The sequence below is a fragment of the Macrotis lagotis genome, chromosome 1 (genome assembly GCF_037893015.1).
Source record: "Macrotis lagotis isolate mMagLag1 chromosome 1, bilby.v1.9.chrom.fasta, whole genome shotgun sequence".
NCBI classification, from domain to species: domain Eukaryota; kingdom Metazoa; phylum Chordata; class Mammalia; order Peramelemorphia; family Peramelidae; genus Macrotis; species Macrotis lagotis.
The window spans coordinates 223,696,957-223,719,424 of record NC_133658.1 but is presented as its reverse complement, the minus strand read 5'-3'; positions in this window follow the sequence as shown (position 1 = coordinate 223,719,424).

Genomic DNA, 22,468 nt, shown 5'->3' with positions numbered 1-22,468 from the left:
GTCAATTACAGAAATATTTTTCCTTTGACTCATTTTGTCCCCATTCAGAAAACTCAAAATTGACTCCCAAAAGCCGACAATGTAATTTTCTCATTTCTCCAGGCAATTCTATTTTCTGCCATGTTACAGAATTCTAATGTCTTAGATGAAAAAAAAAAAACAAAACTCGAGGCCATATGATCAAACAGATAGCTCACCTGACCTTTAATTACAGGTAAGGAATCCAGAGAAGTTAGAAGTAACATAGATAATAATAGTCAAAATTAGAATTTGGTCTTAGAAATTTGATTCCAGCACTGATGATCAGTCCAATGCACCATCCTGTTCCTAAAGTCCTCCAAATTCTTAATGGCATCCTAAAGATATTATTTCCTTAAGAATGGAACCAAACCTGGTTTTGCTACATAGTCAAACCCTGACATTCTACCAAGTTCCACTTTACAGAGAACTACATTATAATCTGGTTTTAAAATGCCATCTTATTTTTTGGTTTCCTTTAAAGAGAGGAAAACAGGGTTGTCTGTCTTTCTCCAAAAAATTCCCTATTATATCAGAGAATCATATAGGTATTCAACTTAATAAAATCTACTTTGAACTTGTATAACCACTGTTGTACAAGAACTCAATCTGAGTATTAAAAGACAGTCAAATATGATCCTCATTGAAATCTCATTATTTAAATAACATATTAAGAGATCCACAAAATCCAGGTCCCTTGTTTTGACAGGTTAGAACTTGGAATTTTCTTGGTACTCTGGGCAGCAGCAGGGGGGATTTCTGTGTTTTTCTGCTCTGAGGAGGAGTAAAAATGTTCAAGATATGTTCTCAATAGAATTTAAATTGCCTGAATTTTTGAACTTTTTGAGTTGCTCTTGAAAACTCAAGAAACTGACTTCCCCAGTGGAAAGGAAAGATTCTAGTATTATACCACTGAAGAAATCCTCAGGTGCAGTATATCTTGTGACTTGAAGCATGTAGCTCCCCTCAGTTAACAGTTCGTTAAGAATACATGCCAATGCTAAGAAATAGAGTGGTGGACCAGTGGAATAGACTAGATGCAATAGCAGAAAACAATTATAGTAATCTGCTGTTTGATAAAACCAAAGAGTCCAGATATTGGGATGAAAAACTCTCTCTTTGATAAAAACTACTTGAAAAATTGGAAGTTAGTATGGAAGAAACTGAGATTAGACCAACACCTCACACCTGTTACCAAGATAAGATCCAAATGGATACAGGATTTAGACGTAAAAAACAATACTATAAGCAAATTAGAAAATCAAGATCTAGTTTACCTGTCAGATCTATGGAAAGGGAAGCAGTTTATGACTAAGGAAGAGGTGGAAATCATCAAAAACAAACTAGATGATTTTGATTACATTAAATTAAAACGCTTTTGCGCATATAAAACCAATGTAACCAAGATCAAAAGAAATGTAGTAAACTGGGAAACAATCTTTACAACTCATGATTCTAACAAATGACTCATTTCTAAAATATACAGAATACTGAGTGATATTTAAAAAAAAATATTCACCAGTTGACAAATGGTCAAAGGATATGCAAAGACAATTTCCAGATGAGGAGATCAAAGCAATCCATAGTCATAAGAAAAATTACTCTAAATCATTAATTTATTAGATAAATGTAAATTAAAGCTTCTCTGAGGTACCACCTCACACATCTCAGACTGGTCAATATGACCAGAAAGGATAATGATCCTTGTTGGAAGGGTTGTGGGAAATCTGGGACACTATTACACTGTTGGTGGAGCTGTAAACTCATCCAACCTTTCTGAAGAGAAATTTGAAACTATGAGCAAAAGGCAAGAAAAATGTGCATACTCTTTGATACATCAATATCATTGTGTCTATACGCTGAAGAGATAATGATAAAGGCTAAAAACCTCACTTGTACAAAATTATTCATAGCAGCCAGCCCTGTTTGTGGTGGCAAAGAATTGGAAATCAAGTAAATGTCCTTCAATTGGGGAATGGCTTAACAAACAGTGGTATATGTATGTCATGGAACACTATTGTTCTATTAGAAACTAAGAGGGATGGGAGATTCAGGGAAGCCTGGAGGGATTTGCATGAACTGATGGTGAATGAGATGAGCAGAACCAGAAAAGCACTGTACACCCTAACATCAACATGGGGGTGATGATCAAACTTTATGGACTTGCTCATTCCATTAGTGCAACAATCAGGGAAAATTTTGGGCTGTCTAAAATGAAGAATATCATCTGTATCCAGATAAAGAACCATGGAGTTTGAACAAAGTTCAAGGACTATTCCCTTTAATTTAGGAAAAAACCCAGATATCTTATTGTCTGATCTTGTTATCTCTTATACTTTTTTGTTTCTTCCTCAAATATATGATTTCTCTCTCATCACATTCAATTTGGATCAATGTACAACATGGAAACAAAGTAAAGACTGACAAATTGATTTCTGTGGGGGATGGGGGAGGGAAGTAAGATGGGGGAAAATTGCAAAACTCAAAATAAATAAAATCTTTAATAAAACAAAAGAATACATGCCAAATGGCTTTCTAAAGCTGTTTCCAAGGATTCAGCATCATGTAAGAATTCTCCTCCCAGATAACAATGTAAGTTAAATAGCTCATTTAAAATTCTGCTTTGATAGTCATTAATGAATGTTGAATAGGCAGAGGAGAAGGTAGTGGGAGAATCACACCCCCCTATCTATCCCCCCAAGTCCTGGTTCTGATGTCTCCATAAACAGAAAGATAAGAGAAAAAAAACTCTTTTAAAGACTAGAAAAGGAGGTGGTTCCTTTTGTGATATTTTATGCTATAGCTATAGGAGACACCATGAAAAATTTTCTTACTCTTCATTTGCACAGATAATCAAAATCTCAAAAACTTCACTTGATCACTGTATAATCCATCAGTTTCGATATGGTATTTGCTTGATTAACCTCCTAAATGATATTTTCCTTAGGATGGCTTAGTCCAGTTCTATGACATGAGAAGAGAATTAAATTTGGCATATAAATCATCTTCCTATATTAGTTAGTTTCATTATATGTTATTCTATGCCATTAAAAAGTGAATTGAAGACAGGAATGCGATTTCCTCAGTCTTCATAATGAATGCATTCTTTACAAAAACAGATGAGAGGAGAGATCATTAGAAATAAAGGGGCAAACTAACAGCTTTCTTTATAAAATGGGTTTTATTCCATCAGTGTCTCTTAAAAAAATAAAACAAATAATTGTTGTTTTAAATTGATCTTTCTTTTATTTTATGCCATTGGTCTGGCATAAATTACTGTAACCTGATTTTAATTATCCCTCTAGGACAGGACTGAGGAGCAACAATAATACTTTATGGAGAATGTCAATTGGCTTGCCTTTCTAAGCAATTTTCTTCATAGTCTTATTCTTTTATGAGATGAAAGCCTATACATGCAGAATGACAGTGATTTACAAGGCTGCAGAAAGCTAAATCAAGTTAATTCTTGATGATTCAAGTTTAAAGAAACTGCCAATCATTTAGAAAACTACACTGATACTTGAAAAGATCTGTGATTTTATCTCCATTCCTACCTTGATTCAATATCTATCTATCTATCTATCTATCTATCTATCTATCTATCTATCTATCTATCTATCTATATGTATACATACATATATATATATATATATATATCACAATATGTCCACACAATAATATATTATAATTGATGACTATTCTGCTAATACTTCTAAACAATTATGCTAGATATTTTTAAAGTATATCTTTGATGATAATTATACAATTTTGATATGAATTGAAGTCAAGATGATGTCTATAAGTTCCAGATTGCATTTTTTGTTTTTTTATGAAAATCATCCTTCCTTAAGTTTTGTAGTGCTTCTGAGGTACTCTGTAAGCTTGAAGGCACCATTGAAAGACTAAAGAATCATATCAACATAACCCTGAATTATATGAGAAATCCTAAAAGTCTTAGTGCTTGAATTCCTTAAGTGCAGTTAATCACTCTTTCATTATCTCTGTTCTTCTCTATTCCATATCATCTATTATTTTTAAGATAATACCAGTCTAAAAATCCATTCTCCTTAATAGTTAAAATAAAGAAGAGAAGTGAATTGATTCATTTTTTCTTTTTCTTTATCATCTATTTTTACTGTACAATCCAACTTATATAGTTTCCCCATTCCTCTTCTGATCTTCTTTTTCAATATAGTTGTTGGATGATAGGCACAATCCATTTGTGAATTTATAATCCCAGGTTTTCCTAGCAGAGAGCATGCTCCTAGCATGCCCTTTGAATGCTAATTTGGCATTAAATAAAAAAAATGTTGTTATACCTTCAGTATGGTTTACTGGGGACTTCCTTGACTTTCTATTATAAAAAAGTCAACCATTTCATCAAAGGAAAGGTGGGCCCCATAAATCCTCAAGTTTCATCCCACTGTTACTAAATTCATTGTGTATTCTTGGTAATATCCCTTAACCCCTTTGAACTCTAATTCTTTTATTTTTAATATGAGAAGGAGGTAGACAAGACAGGACACTTTCATATTTGTAATGATATATTTATTTGAATTTCACCTCAAAAAAGACATACTTGTTTCTTTATTTTTATGAGAATTATCATTTTATAAAATTAGACATCACAGTTAGGAAGATAGAATAAAAAATGATGAGACACTATATATCACTATAATACCAAAGGATACTCCTGGGAAAGACTGCTGAGTTTGGATTTTCTGTACCCACAAACTAAAATATGTTATCAACTAGAGGATTCAAATGACTGAGGATATGTTTAGGTGGTAAAGTAGATACACTACTGGGCCTGGAGTCATGAATACCTGACTTCAATGATGACCTCAAACACTAGTTGTGGAACCCTAAGTCACTTGACCCTATTTATGAGTTTCTCTTCTGTAAAATGATCTGGAGAAGGAAATAGCAAGCAATGCTAGTACCTTTGCAAAGAAAGCCCCAAACAGGAGCACAATGAGTCAAACATGACTGAAACAACTAAACAAATGATAGTCAGAAAAAGATACAATAGTTGACATTCATAAATCATGATTTTAGCACTGAATTGTGGAGGCCATTACTTGAAAATTTTCCTTTTCCTGATGAATAAATGAAGCCCAGGATGAATGTTTCCTTTAAAAGGTAACAAGTAACAAGTAAAATAGTAATAAATAAAAGCTAGGATTTGCATCCAAAATTTCAGTTTTCAAATCTATCCCTTCCACCATGTAGTAAAGTCTCCTCATTTTAATGCTAATACTGATTCTATTATTCCTCCAGTGGTAGAATTTATCAGCAACCAATAGAGATTAGTAGAAATCCCGTGTTCTTAGTAATTTCCAGTGAAACAGACTACACAACAGTCATAGCGACTTATTTCAGCCCTTCTAGTTAAATCTCTTAACTATAGAAATCAAATTGTTAGGTAGCTACTTAGAAAAAATGCCTGGCGGAATTGATAACTTGAACAGAATTGTGTTCATGAAAATTCATCAAAATGGAAGGATAAGGGACATAAATTTGAAATTTTGTGGGGGGGGAAATGTAGAAAGCAAATAATGAGAAAGTGAGGAATCATCAAAGAAAGTGTTGAATGAAACAGTTCTATTCACCAGAAAGTATAGATGCCATTTATTAATACATCCAGAAGACAGTATGTAATTTGAACCAGAGAATGAATGGAATATGCTTTGGTAGCAAATGTTCAACACACCATTTATCAGAGTGATGCTTGCAAGATTAAAAAAATAAAGAAAAAAGAAAGTCAGAGATAGGGGTGCAGAAAGAGGGAGGAAACAAGAGAAGCTGTAAGAGAAGTCAAGATTCAGAGTATTATGGCTGAGAAGGACCAGAAAGGTCATCCAGTCCAGTTTTCTTATTTTCAAATGAGAACATCAAGCCCATGGAGACAGTGACTTGTATAAGGACAAACTTTTCACTATAAAACCAGGCAACCTGGTATCCAAGCTACATTTCTCAGCTTTTTTTTAACCAAACTGTTTCATATTAAAAAAAAAAAAGTCTTGGAAAAAGTTTTATAAGATTGAAAAAGATACATTAGAAAGAATTTCACTGTTTTCTCTTTGAGTTGTAAAACCTAATAAAGCATGTAAAAGTTATATAGGAACCTGAAGAAAATTGGTAAAGATCCTGATTACTAAGAGGACCATGTACAAGAATGACATCTATGCTAATAGGGTTGGTAAATCATTCCAGCAGTAAATATTTATAGAATGTTTTCTTTGCCCCCAGATGCTGTCCAAGGTCTGTGGGTAACAAGATAAAACTAAAGCATGTTTTTCCTTCAATATTTCTACTACTGGAAACAATGACATTCTTAGAGAGTTGTATATAAAACTGATTTAAATCTCTTTTACAAGAGGAATTCCATAGTAATTGGGAAAAATCAGGAAAGGTATCATTTAAATGCTTTTTAAAACTGTTTTTGGGGGTGGCTAGGTGGTGCAGTTGTTAGAGCACTGTCCCTGGAGTCAGGAGTACCTGATTTCAAATCCGGCCTCAGACACTTAATAATTACCAAGCTGTGTGGCCTTTGGCAAGCCACTTAACCCCATTACCTAACAAAAACCTAAAAAAACCCAAAAAAATTATTTTTCAGAAATCAGATGTCACAGAAGATGTAGAGGTGGGTTGGGTGTACTTTTCTTAGTTTGATACTTAAATAGCATTCAGGGACAAGTAGCTGGTGGAATAGAGCACCAGTCTTGGAGTCAGGAGGACATGAGTTGAAATCCAATCTCAGACACTTAAAAATTACTTAGCTGTGTGACATCGAACAAGTCACATAACCCCATTGCATTGAAAACCCCATCCCCCAAAAAAGAGTATTCAGATTGGGCTTTAGGAATATTTGTTTGATATCACTAAAGAGGAATTCTTACAGGGAGAGAGACTTTGGCAAGGCAGGAAGATGAAATAGAAGGTTATTAAAAGCATCTGTGCAGGAGATCAGAAAACAGTACAGGTGCAATATAGGTTGTGCAGGTAAAAAGAGAAAAATATGACAATTCATGGATGCATGGAGTAAATGAAAATAAGGATTTGAGATTAAAAGCAAAGTTGAGAATCTGAATGATCAAAACAATGTTGATTTCATACACTATAATAGGGAAGTTCATAAGAGAAGTAGTTTGGAGAGAGAGAGAGAGAGAAATTAATTAAACATGTTAAATTTGAAATAATTGAAGAAGATCTAGTACAGATATCTGAGACAAAATTGGAAATGTTGGATTGGAACTCTGGACAAAGCCTAGGATTGATGTATGGTTCTAACAGTCATCTGAATATAGAATCAATCCAATGCAGTCACCAAGTAAGAAAACAAAGTGAGAGAAAAAGCTCTATAAAATATCATGGGGCACACCAAAACGAGTGAACATGGCATAATTATCATGACCATGAGATTTAAAGCAGGTATAAAAGTAAAAAAGAGTTCAAAGCAGCAGTTTAATGAAAATCTAGATAGTAGAGAATACTCAGAAAGAGATGATGGTCAGGAATTTCAAATGCAATGGAGAAGGTAAAAAAAAGTTAGAGAAAACATAATTTTAAGTTGGATTCAAATAAGCAAAATAATTAATGAATCCCCTCAAATGAGACTATTTCTATATGTGAACTAAAATTCTGTGAGACAACACTCAGCTTAATAATTGACTTCAATCAACATACAAAACACAGATACCTACATTGATGTAAGGTTATTCCTTATGTTAGAGAGATGTTCCTTACAAGGTCCAAATAAAATGATTTCTTAATGAAGCTGGGAGTTTTCCAATACTTCTATCCATGAATGCCCAGTGCACCAGAATATTATGAAACATTTTGAGTGACTTTATAGTGTCAAAGGGAATTATACATAAGAGGGGAAAAATAAATGGGTAGATAGTGTATATTGTACATATGTAGATGATGAAGAAAAGACGGTGTGACTAGCTCCTATTTGTGCCTAATACTGTTCTAAGAATTTTCTAAGTACTGTATCATTTGATCCTCATAAAAAAATCTGTGAAGAAAAATGTTATTTATCTAACTTACAGTTGATGAAACTGAAGCAATCAGTTTCTTGCTCAACGACTTGCTGAAAGTCACCTCCATATTAAGCATCTGAGTTTAAATCTGAACTTAGCTCTCCAGGTTCGGAGTCCAGTTCTCTATCCACTGTGCCTAACAGACGTCCTAATGGGAAGTAAATTATGTTAATGCATCTATTTATTATGAATTTAAATAGATTCTCCAGATGACAATGAATTGGATTCTAAATTGAAGTTAATTTAATAAATAGCTGTGTGAACATTGGTAGGATTAAATTATTCACAATAAGATTTTGTCCACGTTGTTTTTTGTTATATTTTGTTTTCTGATAGAGCAAGAACATCAAAGTTACTCAGAAAGTCTAAGGCCTGTAATTTGACAATTTTATATAATGCTTTGTAAATTATATATTATAAAGGCTCACTGTTTCCATTCACCTAATCACACAATGTATATGTGCTCACATGTATTCACATACATGGATTCAAATTACATAAGTATGTATGTGTGTGATGCAGGTAAACATGCATTACAAAAATTACACTACACAAAATGCATGGACAGGCATCAACTATATCCATACACATACAAAGATCAGCATGTTTGTACCTATAAACACATATGTACAAACATTCACACGCAACCAGGGCAGATACCCACAAATGTATACAAATATTCAAAAGATGTAGGAATATATAATGGAACATGTATATTCATATATATATATATATATATATATATGAATACAAATATAAATATACACAAAGTAGATGTAGATATAGATACCATATGTAAAGCCATATGCAAATACACACCTCTATTCACATGTCCTACACAAGTCTTTTTTGTAGTATCTAAAACTGAACACACACATGCATATATATGCACAAATATTTTAGAGACTACACACAAAATCAGAGTACATGTTTATTCATATATCATTGTTCTCATGTCTGCATGAAAATGCATCATGCAATATAACACATGAGGACTGTGAACATATATACACATGCATAAGTGTATATACACACATGCATGCACACCCACAATATACAAATCTATACATCCATATTTACATGCATGTGATAGCACATATAAATATGTATGCATATGCACAGAGAAAGTACAGGTGTAGTGCACACATGCACTTATTCTTACTCCCTCAAATTTTGATCTTGTGACTTACTTCATATAGGGCAATTAACAACCACTCTGAATGTCAACCTCTTTAAGTAAAAAGGAATTGGAAAGGATAAACTAAAATCCTTTCTAGGTTTAAAATTATTATCTTGGACCAGTTGGATGGTATAGTCTATAGAGAACCTGCTCTGGGTGAGTAGGACCTGAGTTCAAATTTGGACTCAGATAATTAATATTTATTTAACTGTATAATCTTTGGCAAGTCACCTAACCCCACTGCCTTGCAAAAAAATAAAATAAAATTTAAATTGAATTAAATTAAAATGAAATGAAATAATAAAATAAAATAAAATTATTATCTTATGATTCCAAGGATCAGAAAAGTAAAAAGATGTATGTAACCTTATACTTGGATTAACTTTATCCCATGTTGATTATAATAATGTTAAGAACAATAATAAAAGTAGCTAAAAACAACAATAATGACATTTTGAGTTGTTTACCCCACTATTATTACCCCATTCCTTCACAAAGATGTTCTACTCTGGTTTTAGACTTTCCAGTTTTTGAGTAATCTTTTTTTATAACCACTCTCTGATTCACTAGAACTTTAGAGTTCTGTTTCAGGGAGCATTTTGTTTAAAGGTCTCTGTAGCATAGTGGAGAGAATTCGAATGCAGAATTTGGAAGATCTTGTTTCAGGCTCTTCCTCTAACATAAAAGACTATCATACCTGCCTCATAGGATTAAGTTGAGGTTGCTATATATATATATATATATATATATATACATATATATATACATATATATATATATGTATATCACACTTTTCTCATTTTAAGTTATTGCCAGTTATTATATTATCATAAATGTTGTTGCTAATTTCTGATCCACTTTTGTTTTGATTCTGACAAAATTCCATCATATTGTATAATGAAGAAAAATCTCTTATTCCTTCCCTTCTTTTCCCCCCCTTCTCCCCTTAATTTCTATCACTAGCAGATTCTTATCTTGATAAGCAAACATGGGGCAAATGAAATCAAACTATGCCATGTATGCTTCAAATTTTCCTTAAGAACATGAAAATCCTTATATTTACACAAGAGATTGTTTTGACAACACTAGACACACTTTAAGTGTGTGTTTTGGGAGGGAGAAGAGTGTATAATAAACTCACAGGTTAGAAATGACAATAAGTCATCTAAATGGAAAATGCTCAGCAACATGTTTCCAATATTATTCAAATGAAAGAATATAATCAAGAATCAAAGTTTGGCCTCAATACACAATAGTACAGTGCTTACAAAAATTCTCTTGTTTTCCATTTTCCACTTCACTGTGGATTTTCTCCCTAAGAAAACCGGTAGACAGGAATTTGTTCTTCGTGGTGGTTCTTCCTGACACAGATTCTATTTTTTATGTTTTATTGATTGGTTGCATTTTGAATTATCTTTCAATATCAGGAAAATTACTACTTTTTCCTTTCCATTTCTCCTTTCCCCTTCATCTTGTTATTCATAAGCCTCCACCAGCCACTTGCTTCATGAAATTGAATTTTATAATGAGAAGTTTTGCAAGATTGCCTTTCTTCACATAATATGAAGGAGAAAAATGGTCAACGCAGGGCTGTGGCAATGGAGAAAATCAGGGTAAATGGTCAGTCTTACTACTAATTTGTTTGGTTTGCTCATCTTAACTCTCCTACTAAATTCATGTATGCACCTTTGGACACATCAGAGAAAGTCATATATATTGTGAGTAGTATATTTTTAAGATTTATTGCTTAGTCCTATTCACTGTCCTATCATGTTTGATTTAACAATCTGCTTAGTTGAAGGGTATACTACTGTCATTCAGAATGGAAGTTAAACTGAGATGTTCAATGAGAATTTGGTTGTATTTTCTTTGTAAGTCATTTTACCAAGGCCAAGCACCTGGAGGACCTAACATTATACAAAAAGTCAAGCTACCACACCCTGCTAATATGTATACATATAGTAACACATTTCTATACAGTTATTAACATTTATAAGGTCTATTCATCACATGAGTTCTTTGATGGCAATAGAACCACTATCATTGATGTTCATATGATAAAAAGGAACATTTAGTTCATGAAATATAAAATGATTTAGCCAAAGTCAAGAAGCACCTTCATCAGAGGGCTTGCTACTAGCAAGTTTATCACCTTTGCACTGAGGATTTCATTGTCAGTAATTATATAGATGAAGGAGAATGACATAATGACTTACACTGAGTGGGCAATATCACCAATTCTTCTGTGAACAATGGTTATCATCTGTTCTCAAAATGAAAGAGAAGTAGACCATATCTCTCCATTTCATTGTTAGCAAGAAAAAATTTAGCATTACAATTATAAGAATGAAATAAAGAAGTTACAAAGGGAATGTAAAGTCTATTGGAAATGCAAAAGGTAATACAACATTTTCTTTCAAGAAAATATGAACGTGAAAGAATTACATATAGAGGAGAAAAGGTTAGCTAGGAACATCAATTTGCCTGAATTTGACAAAAATGAGTGACAAAAGAGAGAAGACAGTCATTTATTTTAAATTTTGTTTTGTTTTGTTTTCCCCTTTTCGGTTAAGGAGATTAACTTGGAAAAAATAAGAAAGAATGAATATATAAAATAGCAAGTTAGCAACCTGAATAAGAAAGGTGACAAGAGGAAATTTATCTAATTTTATAATGTCAAGCCTGGCACCAGTGACCTATATCCTCAGCTAATCAATTAATAAGCATTTATCAAGTGCTTTTTAGGTGCCAGTCACTAGGCTATATATTAAGGTTACAAAGACCAAATGAAAAAGTTCCTTTCCTCAAGATTGATATTCTAAGAGAGGAGATAGAATGCTCCACATGATTCTACCAAGAACCCATTAAAAACATGCTAATTACAAAGATTATGGTAGGGAGCACTAAATAGAAATGAATATCTCATGTCATATATCAATGTAAGCTTGAACTGCATAGAACAAATTAGAAAAGCAAATAGAATTCAAAGAGATGTCCCCCGAGAAACATACACTCTCTCTCTCTCTCTCTCTCTCTCTCTCTCTCTCTCTCTCTCTCTCTCTCTCTGTCTCTCTCTCTCTCTCTCTCTCTCTCTCTCTTCCTTCCAAACTCTATTCCACATATATGTAGTTATATACTATATACAAACATGTAAAAAGAAAGTAAGGGCATTTACTAGGTTATATTAAAATGTTTTTCGTTTCCATTAACTTTTTTTGAGGCGGTGGGACTGAGAGGGAGAGGAAATTTAAAAATAATGAAGTAGGGACTGTTATGTGCACTTTCACATAAACTACTTGAATTCTTAAGTTTGATCAGTTTACTTTGTACAAGATATTTTTCATGGAATGTGGATAATGTGTAAGTGCTTGGTATATAAAAACAAATCACAACCATAACATTTAAAACAACATTAAAACAGAAAATTCAGGAACATTAAAGGATTGTAGATGGAGTTCTGAATTGTTCCAAACATTTTGTAAAATATTTTGAATCTATGCTATCAAATCACTGTTATGCATATTTTTGTGAAATGTTATTTATGTCTCTCATTTTAATATCTTCATACATTTTTCTCATAATACTCATTTCCACTCCCTGACAAAATGCCAACCTATTTAACTAATTGTATTTTTAAATATGAAAAGAAAAAAAAAGAATTCAGAAAAACAAATTGCTTTTTATCAAAATTCTAAAAATGTGGGCAATTTGCAACACTTGCAGACTTTCTACCTATACAAGGGGTGGAATAAGACTGTAGTTTTAAATCTTGTCTTTTTTGTTATTGATTTCCATTTTTTACTTTTGATTTTATTCTGTATGTGATTGCTCTTTCCTAAAATAGTTGTGATGGAAAATGCCATTCACATCCAGAGAAAAAACTATGGAGTATGGAGTATGAATGCAGACCAAAGCATACTATATTCACTTCCTAATTTTTTTTGTTTTTTTTATCCTTTTTTGTTCTGATTCTTTCAAAATATGACTAAAATGAAAATATGTTTTCACACGACTATGCATATATAACCTATATTATATTACTTGTCTTCTTGGGTAAGAATGAGGGAGGAGTTGCATGGGTAAAAATGTGGACCTCAAAGGTTTACAAAAAACAATGTTGAAAATGCTGAAACAAAAAAAATATAATTGTAAAAAATAAAATACTATAAACAGAAAAATATAGCACTGAAATAATTTCCTATTTCCTTATCTAGATCATTTTATACTTGCAGAAACTAAAGTAACCTATCAAATGATTTTCCTAGAGTCACACAGCTAGTAAGTGTCTGAAGCTAATTTAAATTCATCTTTCTCATTCCTGGTCCAGCACTTTCTCCATTACATCATTTATCTGTCTAAACTGATAGTTACATAGAAGGTTTCAGATGTAGTATTTAGTCACAAGTCTGACTGATTCCAAGGACCCTCTATGTACAATATAACATATGGCAAATTATCTTAAAGATTTTATTTTTATTAATATCAATGAATAATGTATGAAAACTAAAGAATACTGAACAGAAAGCCTTTGGATGATACGTATACTTGGAGGGAAATGAATATGATCATGTCAACTGAAAATTAACTCTCAGATAGACATGAAAAAAAGGAAGAATATTGTGACAGATGTCAAGGGAAGAGAATATAACAACAAAAATAGAGGTAAATAATATCAAGTATACAGGAATGTTAAGGATAATGAGAACTAAGAAAAGACCACTGGTCTTGTCAATTAAGAGAACTTTGGGGATAAAAAAGAGAGAGCAATTTTAGTGAAATGACTGAGATAGAAGCTGATTGTAGGACTTAAATCTGTGAGGAGGAAAAATGGAAGTAGTGACTAGATTATTTTTTCTAAAAGTTATTCAATAAAAGGAGCAAACAAAAAAAAGATGTTATAAAAGGACTAAGAAAAGTTTGTATAATAATATAAAAACTGCAAAGAAAGAAACTTTTTAGTCTGCCATAATTTTGTTGTTATTGAAGTCAGTCATACTCCCTCTACTGCTGTTAGAAATTTTCATGATTTTCATTAATCAGGTCCTGATCTTGTGAAACAAAGGAATAATTAGAGAAGAATGATAATAACCTCACCCCAGGGTGCTGAAATTTTAACAACATTAACAGCATTTGTATACCTTGAACTTCTAGCTATAAGTGAGCATATTGCATGATTATAGCTAACATTAGCACATTGTTTAAAGTTTTGCAAAGCACATTGCAATATTAGGTATCATTTTTATTCTGACAATAATCCTAGGAGTTATGTCCTACTATTTTCCCATTTTTAAAATGGGATAATTGAGGTAATCATAGATTAAGTAAATTGTGCTTTTCCACATAGATAGAAAATATCTGACATTAGTCTTCTTGATCCTAGGTGTAGGATTTAATTCATTATGAAATGATACTACTCAATAGTCACTTGTCTCATAATTCTTCCATGGACAATGAAATGAAATATATGAGAAGAAAATAAAAAGGACTTGCCTGTTCTCAGAGAATTGAAGACAAGACCACTGGCTAAAAAAAAAAGACATGGATATCATTGATGATTCAATGGGAAAAAATGTACCCAACAGAAGTGGCACTTGGGAAAAGTTATGTAAGAAGGAGCTAAAAAGGAGAGATTGGAGAAGAGTAAGGAGAAAAAAAAATAATATGGATTACTTCAAATGGTGTAAGTGTACTTGGTCACCAGGTGATTTTAGGTTGGTGAAATGTGTAAAATTGTGAGTAATTGAGGAAATTTTGGAAAAGGATATCCAGACTGAGATACCATACACATTCTACTTTTAGATTGTAGTAAAATCAGGATCAAAGACCATTTAGCAGAATATAAAAGGATTAAGGAGGAGTAAGGCAGATCAAGGAGGATTAGGGAACTGAACCAGAAGAGAAGTAAACTCCAGAAGGAAAAAGAGAATGTAAGAAGAGGAAAAGTAAGAAAAGGTAAAAAGATTAATTAGAGGTTAAGTAAAGGACAGTATGGTGGATGGTAAAATATACCAGACTTTGATATGTGGTTGAAAGGAAGGCAAGTAGATGTAGCATTGGAGTTATTGAGAAAGAGCAAATAATTTGAAAGAAGTTCTCTGTAAAATATTTAAACTAAGTGCTTAAAGTTGAGGTGCAAACCCAAAGGCACTTTCAAAAATCAAAGCTGAAAAGATAAAATGTAATAAAAGAAATTGTTCTGTGACTTGCATCATTTTTAATTGTTTGATATATAGTATTTTCTGCCATAGTCTGGTGATTTTTATCTTCTTCCAAAAGCAAGTTGATCTCACTCTTGAAAGCATTTAAATACCACACTTGTACCATTCTAAAGTCTTAAAGAAACTAATGGAATCTCTAAACAAAATAAAAACAAGACTTCAAAGAGAAAGGAATGTGAACTTGAGGGGAGAGAATTGGACCCTTTTCAGAATATTGGATTATAGTGGTTGTTGGGTCATGTTTTCATCAATATTGCTCATAAAAAGATGCAAAAATAAAAATAAATTTTCAAATTGAGCAACTGGCAATGAAGGCAGAGGCTAATAATGAGATGTGGATTTATGAATCACAGTTTACAACAAGAGGTTAAAAGACCACTGGTCAAGGGTGGAATACACTTAATCAAGTCTGAAGATAATGCATTTTCCAGGGGTGTTGTAAAGTTAATCAAAGGAGCTTAATCAAGTCATTGAAAAAGATGTAGGAAATACACTATTATATAGATATCTCTAAGTTATTTTATAGAAGTTTTTAACATAATGATATTTCAATGCTCAAAATGTGATCAATGTCCCTCACATTCTGTCATAAATGTCTAAGAGACATCTGAAAATTTAATGCATTAAAGCTCAAAGATCCAAAAGGCATAAAACCTGGAAGTGGAGATCAACACAAAAATTAAGGAGAATCAGAGAAAAAGCAAAAAAGATCATCCCCAGTCAACTGTGCAGCAGGAAGTAGTAACTGGCTTTAGCAAAAATAAAATAAAATAAAAACAAAAACAAAACAACACAGCAACAAAAAAAAATGAGTAAATCAAATAAAACACCAATCAGTATCAAAAGCTATTGCAAATTTAGGAACTCACAAAAATGAGAAAAATGTAATTTAAAAACAACTGAACAAAAGCTCAAGGGAAAAATATTTATTTTTCACAAGGACTATATGAGTACATAGAGGAAATGAAGTAAAAAAACAAAAATAGAATTTATATCCAAAAGAATTGGCAGAAAATTAATAGGCTGGAAGAAAAAGTGGTAAAGCTATATCTAAAAAAGTAGATTCTGATCATTAGAATTGATCAAATTGAAATCAGTGTCTACCAGAGAGTATAAATGTTAAAAAAAAAGCAAAAGATTAAAAATATATAATATAATATCAAATGTTCAAAGTCAAATATAGCAACTGGAAAAATACATCAAGGTAGGATAATTTAAGTATCATTGGATTTCTTGAAAAACAGTTTTAGGAATGAACTCTGAATATTATATTTCAAGAAATCACAAATAAATTATTTGCATGTTTATTGGAAGTAAAGAGTTTTGTGAAGATAGAGTGTTTTAATAACCTGTAGAAAGGAATCAAAGATGAAAATCCCCAGGAAGGTCATAGCACAAATCTACAACAAAGAAGAAGAAATAAATGTTCTAAGAATCCACAAAGCTATTCAAAAACCAAGAACTACAATCAGCATTACATAAGACCTGATATATTTTACTATAAATAAGATAGAAGCTTGAACAAGTGGAGCACTTAAGCAAATAAAATGAATTTATTTTATAATTCTTTATAAAAAGGAATTGGTATTATATTGTAACTCAGTTGCATATAGTTTCCTAATTCAAGTTCTGCTGTGGAAATGGAAATGTGCTTTTCTTGATGCTTAAATTAAGAGAAAAATTAGAAAGTTTGTATTGATGTAAAGTAAAATCTTCTCAATTAAATGTTTTAAAATTCTTAGTGCTTCCAAAGAGCAAGGGAGTTTGGAATGCAGCCACGAATACACTACCCAACAAACCTGAGCCTTCTCTTCCAGGGGAAAAAATGAACAATTAACAAAATGGGAGACTTTCAAGATTTCATAATGAAAAGACCAGAGTTAAATAGAAAATTTGTACATCAAATAGGAGACTCAGGAGACACATGAAAAGGTAAAAAAAAAAAGTTGCTATGCAATAAGATGAAACTAGCTATATACCCACATGGGAGAAAGAGGTTCATAACTCTTGAGAATTGTAACTCTATTAGAGAGAATATACATAGCCAGAAGTGATGGACATTCATAACTTTCTATGACTCAGAATGATTTAAAAACAAATACCTCCTTGGGGGCCACTAGATGATGCAGTGGATAAAGCACTGGCCCTGGAGTCAGGAGTACCTGAGTTCAGATCTAGCCTCAAAAACTTAATGATTACCTAGCTGTGTGGTCATGGGCAAGCCACTTAACCCCATAGCCTTGCAAAAAAAAACAAAAACAAAAAATAATACCTCCTTAAAAGGGGGGGGGGCAGTAAGGAGAAGGGAGGTTGCAGGGAGACTGAATGGGGAAAATCTCATTACATCAAGAGGTACAAAAGACCTATTGTAATTGAGGGGAAGAAGGGAGGAGGTGAGAACCACTTGAATCTTCATCACCTCAGACTCAGCTTAAAGTTAACTTAGACACACATAATCAAGTTAAGAAACTTATCTTACCTTTCAAGCATTAAAAGGGAAAGGGAAGGAGAAGAAAAAGGGGAACTAACAGAAGGAAGAGAAGAAGGGGAAAAGAGAAAGGGAGGAACAAAGAGGAGGGGGTTTGATATAAGAGGTCAAACACTCTGAAGGTGCTAGTATTTAGAAACAAAACATTGGGGAATATGGATAAAGGAAAAAACGGAGAAAAATACAAAGAAAAGGAAGATAGTATGGAGGGCAATAAAGAGTTAGTTATTATAACTTCGAATGTGAATGGGATGAACTCTCCCTTAAAACCTAAGCAGATAGCAGAATGGATTAAAAACCAGAATCCTACAAGATGCTGCTTACAAGAAACTTATCTGAAGCAGAGAGATACAAATAAAGGTAAAAGGTTGGATCAAAATATATTTTGCTTAAGCTGAAGTGAAAAAAGCAGGAGTAGCAATCCTTATCGCAGAAAAAGCAGCTGCAAAAATAGAGTTAAAAGAGATAAGGAAGGAAACTATAACCTCCTAAAGGGTACCATAGACAATAAAGTAAGTTCAATACTAAATATGTATGCACCCAATGGGACAGCATCCAAATTCTTAGAGGAGAAGTTGAAAGAGCTAAAGAAAGATATAGACTGCAAAACTTTACTAGTGGGAGACCTCAATCTCCCATTCTCATATTTAGATAAATTGAATCATAAAATAAACAAAAAAGGAAGTTAAGGAGGTAAATAGATTGTTAGAAAACTAGATATGATAAATCTATGGAGGAAATTGAATGGGGATAGAAAGGAATATACCTTTTTTCCTGCAGCACATAGTACTTATACAAAAATTGACCATGCACTAATACATAAAAACATAATGATCAGTTGCAGAAAGGCAGAAATAGAGAATACATCTTTCTCAGATCATAATGCAATAAAAATCATATGAAATACTGGGCCAGGGAGATATAGAACCAGAACTAATTGGAAACTAAACAACTTCATATTAAAGAATGAGTGAATCAAGCAACAAATTATAGAAAGAATTATTTATTTCATCCTTGATAATGACAATAATGATACAACATAGCAAAATCTATGGGATACACTCAAGGCAGTTCTCAAGGGATATATTATATATTTAAATGCTTACTTGAATAAATTAGAGAAAAAAGAAATCAATGAACAAAATATGAGAAAGAACAAATTAAAAAAAAACCAATTAAATACCAAATTAGAAATTCTAAAAATTAGAAATAATTAGCAACATTACCAAGGTTGCAGGATATAAGATAAATCCTCATAATTCCTCAAAATTTATGTATATCTATATCTATATCTATATCTATATCTATATCTATATATATATATATATATATATATATATATACATACATACATATATCTAGCAAGATACAGCAGAAAGAGCTAGAAAAATAAATCCCATTCAAACTAACCTCAGACAACATAAAATACCTGGGAGTCTACCTGCTAAAGCAGACCCAAAAAACTCTTCTCACACAAACAAAATTAGATTTAAATACCTGGTCAAACTTCAACTGTTCATGAATAGGTCAAACTATTATAATGAAAATGACAATTCTACCAAAATTAAACTACTTTTTTAGTGCCCTACCAATCAAAATTCCAGAAAACTTTAATGAGCTAAAAAATGCTGTAAGTAAATTTATATGGAGAAATAAAATGTCAAGAATTTCCAGGGATTCAATGAAAAAAAGTGAAAAAGAAAGTGGCTTAGCCTTATCAGTTCTAAAATTATATTATAAAGCATCAGAGCTCAAAACTGTCTGGCATTGGCTAAGAAACAGAGTTTTGGATCAGTGTAATAGTCTAGGTGCAATAGTAGGAAATGATTATAGTAATCTACTGTTTGAAAACCCAAAGAGTCCAGCTTTTGGGATAAAAATGTTCTCTTCAATAAAAACTGTTGGGAAAATTGGAAGTTGTTATGGAAGAAACATAGATTTGTACAACACCTCACACCCTATACATAGATAAGATCCAAATGGATACATGATTTAGACATAAAAAGCAATATTTTAAGCAAACTAAAAGATCAAGAAGTAGTTTACCTGTCAGATCCATGGAAAGGGAAACAGTTTATGATCAAGAAAGAGATAGAGAACATCATTCATACCAAACTAGATAATTTTGATTACATTAAATTTAAAAGCTTTTGCACAGACAGAACCACTGTAACCAAGGATCAAAAGAAATGTAGTGAATTGCAAAAAAATTTTTGCAACTAGTATTTCTGACAAAGGACTCATTTATAAGATATACAAAGAACTGAGTCAAATTTTCAAAAAAAAACAATTGACAAATGGTCAAAGGATATGCAAAGGCAATTTAGAGCTAAGGAAATCAAAGTGAGCCATAGTCATATGAAAAATCGCTCCAAATCATTACTTATTAGAGAAATGCATATTAAAACATCTCTGAGATACTATCTCACACCTCTTAGACTGGCCAGTATGTCCAGAAAGGACAATGATCAATGTTGGAAGGCATGCAGTAAATCTGGGACAATAATTCATTGTTAGTGGAGCTGTGAACTCATTCAACCTTTCTGGAGAGCAATTTGGGATTATGCCCAAAGGGCAACAAAAATGTGCATACCCTTTGAACCAGCAATGCCACTACTGGGTCTATGCCCTGAAGAGATTATGAAAAAAGGTAAAAACATAACTTGTACAAAAGTATTTATATCCACCCTCATTGTGGTGACAAAAATTGGAAATTAAGTGAATGTCCTTCAATTGATGAATGCCTTAACAAACTGTGGTATATGTTTGTCATGGAACACTATTGTTGTATTGGAAACCAGGAGGGATGGAAATTCAGGGAAGCCTGGAAGGATTTGCATGAACTGATGCTGAGCAAGATGAGTAGAACCAGAAAAACATTGCACATGCTAACAACAACATGGGGGTGAGGATCAATCTTGATGGACTTGCTCATCTCTGCAGGGAAACAACCAGATACAATTTTTGGCTATCTGCAATGGAGAATACCATCTGTATCCAGCAAAAGAATTATGGACTTTGAACAAAGACCAAAGACTATTATTACCATCAGATTAGAAAAAAAAGTCATGTTATTCAGTAATTTTACTATCTCATGCTTTATTTTTCTTCCTTAATGATATGATTTCTCTGTGATCACCTTCAAGTAAGATCCATGTATAACATGGAACCAATGTAAAGACTAACAGACTGTCTTCTGAGGGGGGTGAGGGGAGAGAAGCAAGAATGTGGGAAAAGTTGTAAAATGCAAAATAAATAAAATCTTTCTTAAAATACTAAAAATAAAAATAATAAAATTCTTAGTGCACATAACTTGAAATTATAAAAACTAATAATTGATTTGTGCAAATAATTTCCTTTGATATTATATAATCAAAGAATATCTGAAACCTTTAAAAATAGTCTATCGTATACAGTAAAAATATATTTCTGTGCATATAGACATATAGATAGCTATATAAATATGTAGTATTTGACACTCTTAGACACAATCTCTACTTTCCTAGATATATAATATTAGAGTTTGAATAAGGTAAGATGAAAAATATTCAAACTGATAGAAGAAAGAAATTTCATGACATGGATAACTGATCAGTATCACAGCAGATATCTTATGGAAGATAAGCTAAAATCTGAGAAATCAGTAATATATATATATATATATATATATATATATATATATATATATATATATATATATATATATAATCTCCAATGAATGGGTGTTGGGCAAGGACCCAGAATTATCTTCCCAGGAAACTACAGGATTCTATTTCACAAGCAATGAACATTTTCAAAGTATTACACGTTGAAAAGTTCACAGAAACATATTCCCTCTTCACTGAAATTTTGAATCATCAGATTCCTAGTCAAAGAGAAAAATAACACATTAAAACAATTCAAACTTATAAACTTATAAAATCAAGGCAACCAGCAATAACAATGTGAAAATTCTTAGAGATATAAAATCTGAGATGTGTAGTAACTAATTCACTATTTTTTAAACTTTTTATCACTTATCCCCATCAGTCAAAAAGAAATATGTCTCAACATTTCATATACATTAATTCATAAATTATACACAGGAATTGCTACAATAATAACCTAAACATATTGTAAAACATAACAGTATAAAAACAGAAAATGATGATATACAACCGAAATCTCTTCATCCTACAAAACTGGATAAGTCTTGTTACTATCTCATCAGGACCTTCTGTATATACCCCTAGTCAGAATGAGAACAATTTGTTCTTGCAACTTGGAAGGTAGTTTAAGCAAGTATTGTGGAGTTCTTATAGTTTTACCACACCTAAAAGATGCAAAGTAGATTCCTTGTACCCCAGGTCATCACCAGGCATATTGATTTTTATCTTGACAGAGAACTTGAATGACTCTGGAAGAGAGAGTGAGATAGATAAATTTTCACAGATGTGATCATACAAATCCAATTCATTCATGTCACAGTCCTTTTCGAAAATGAAAGGCAAACAACAGCATAAGAAAAGGCAGGAAA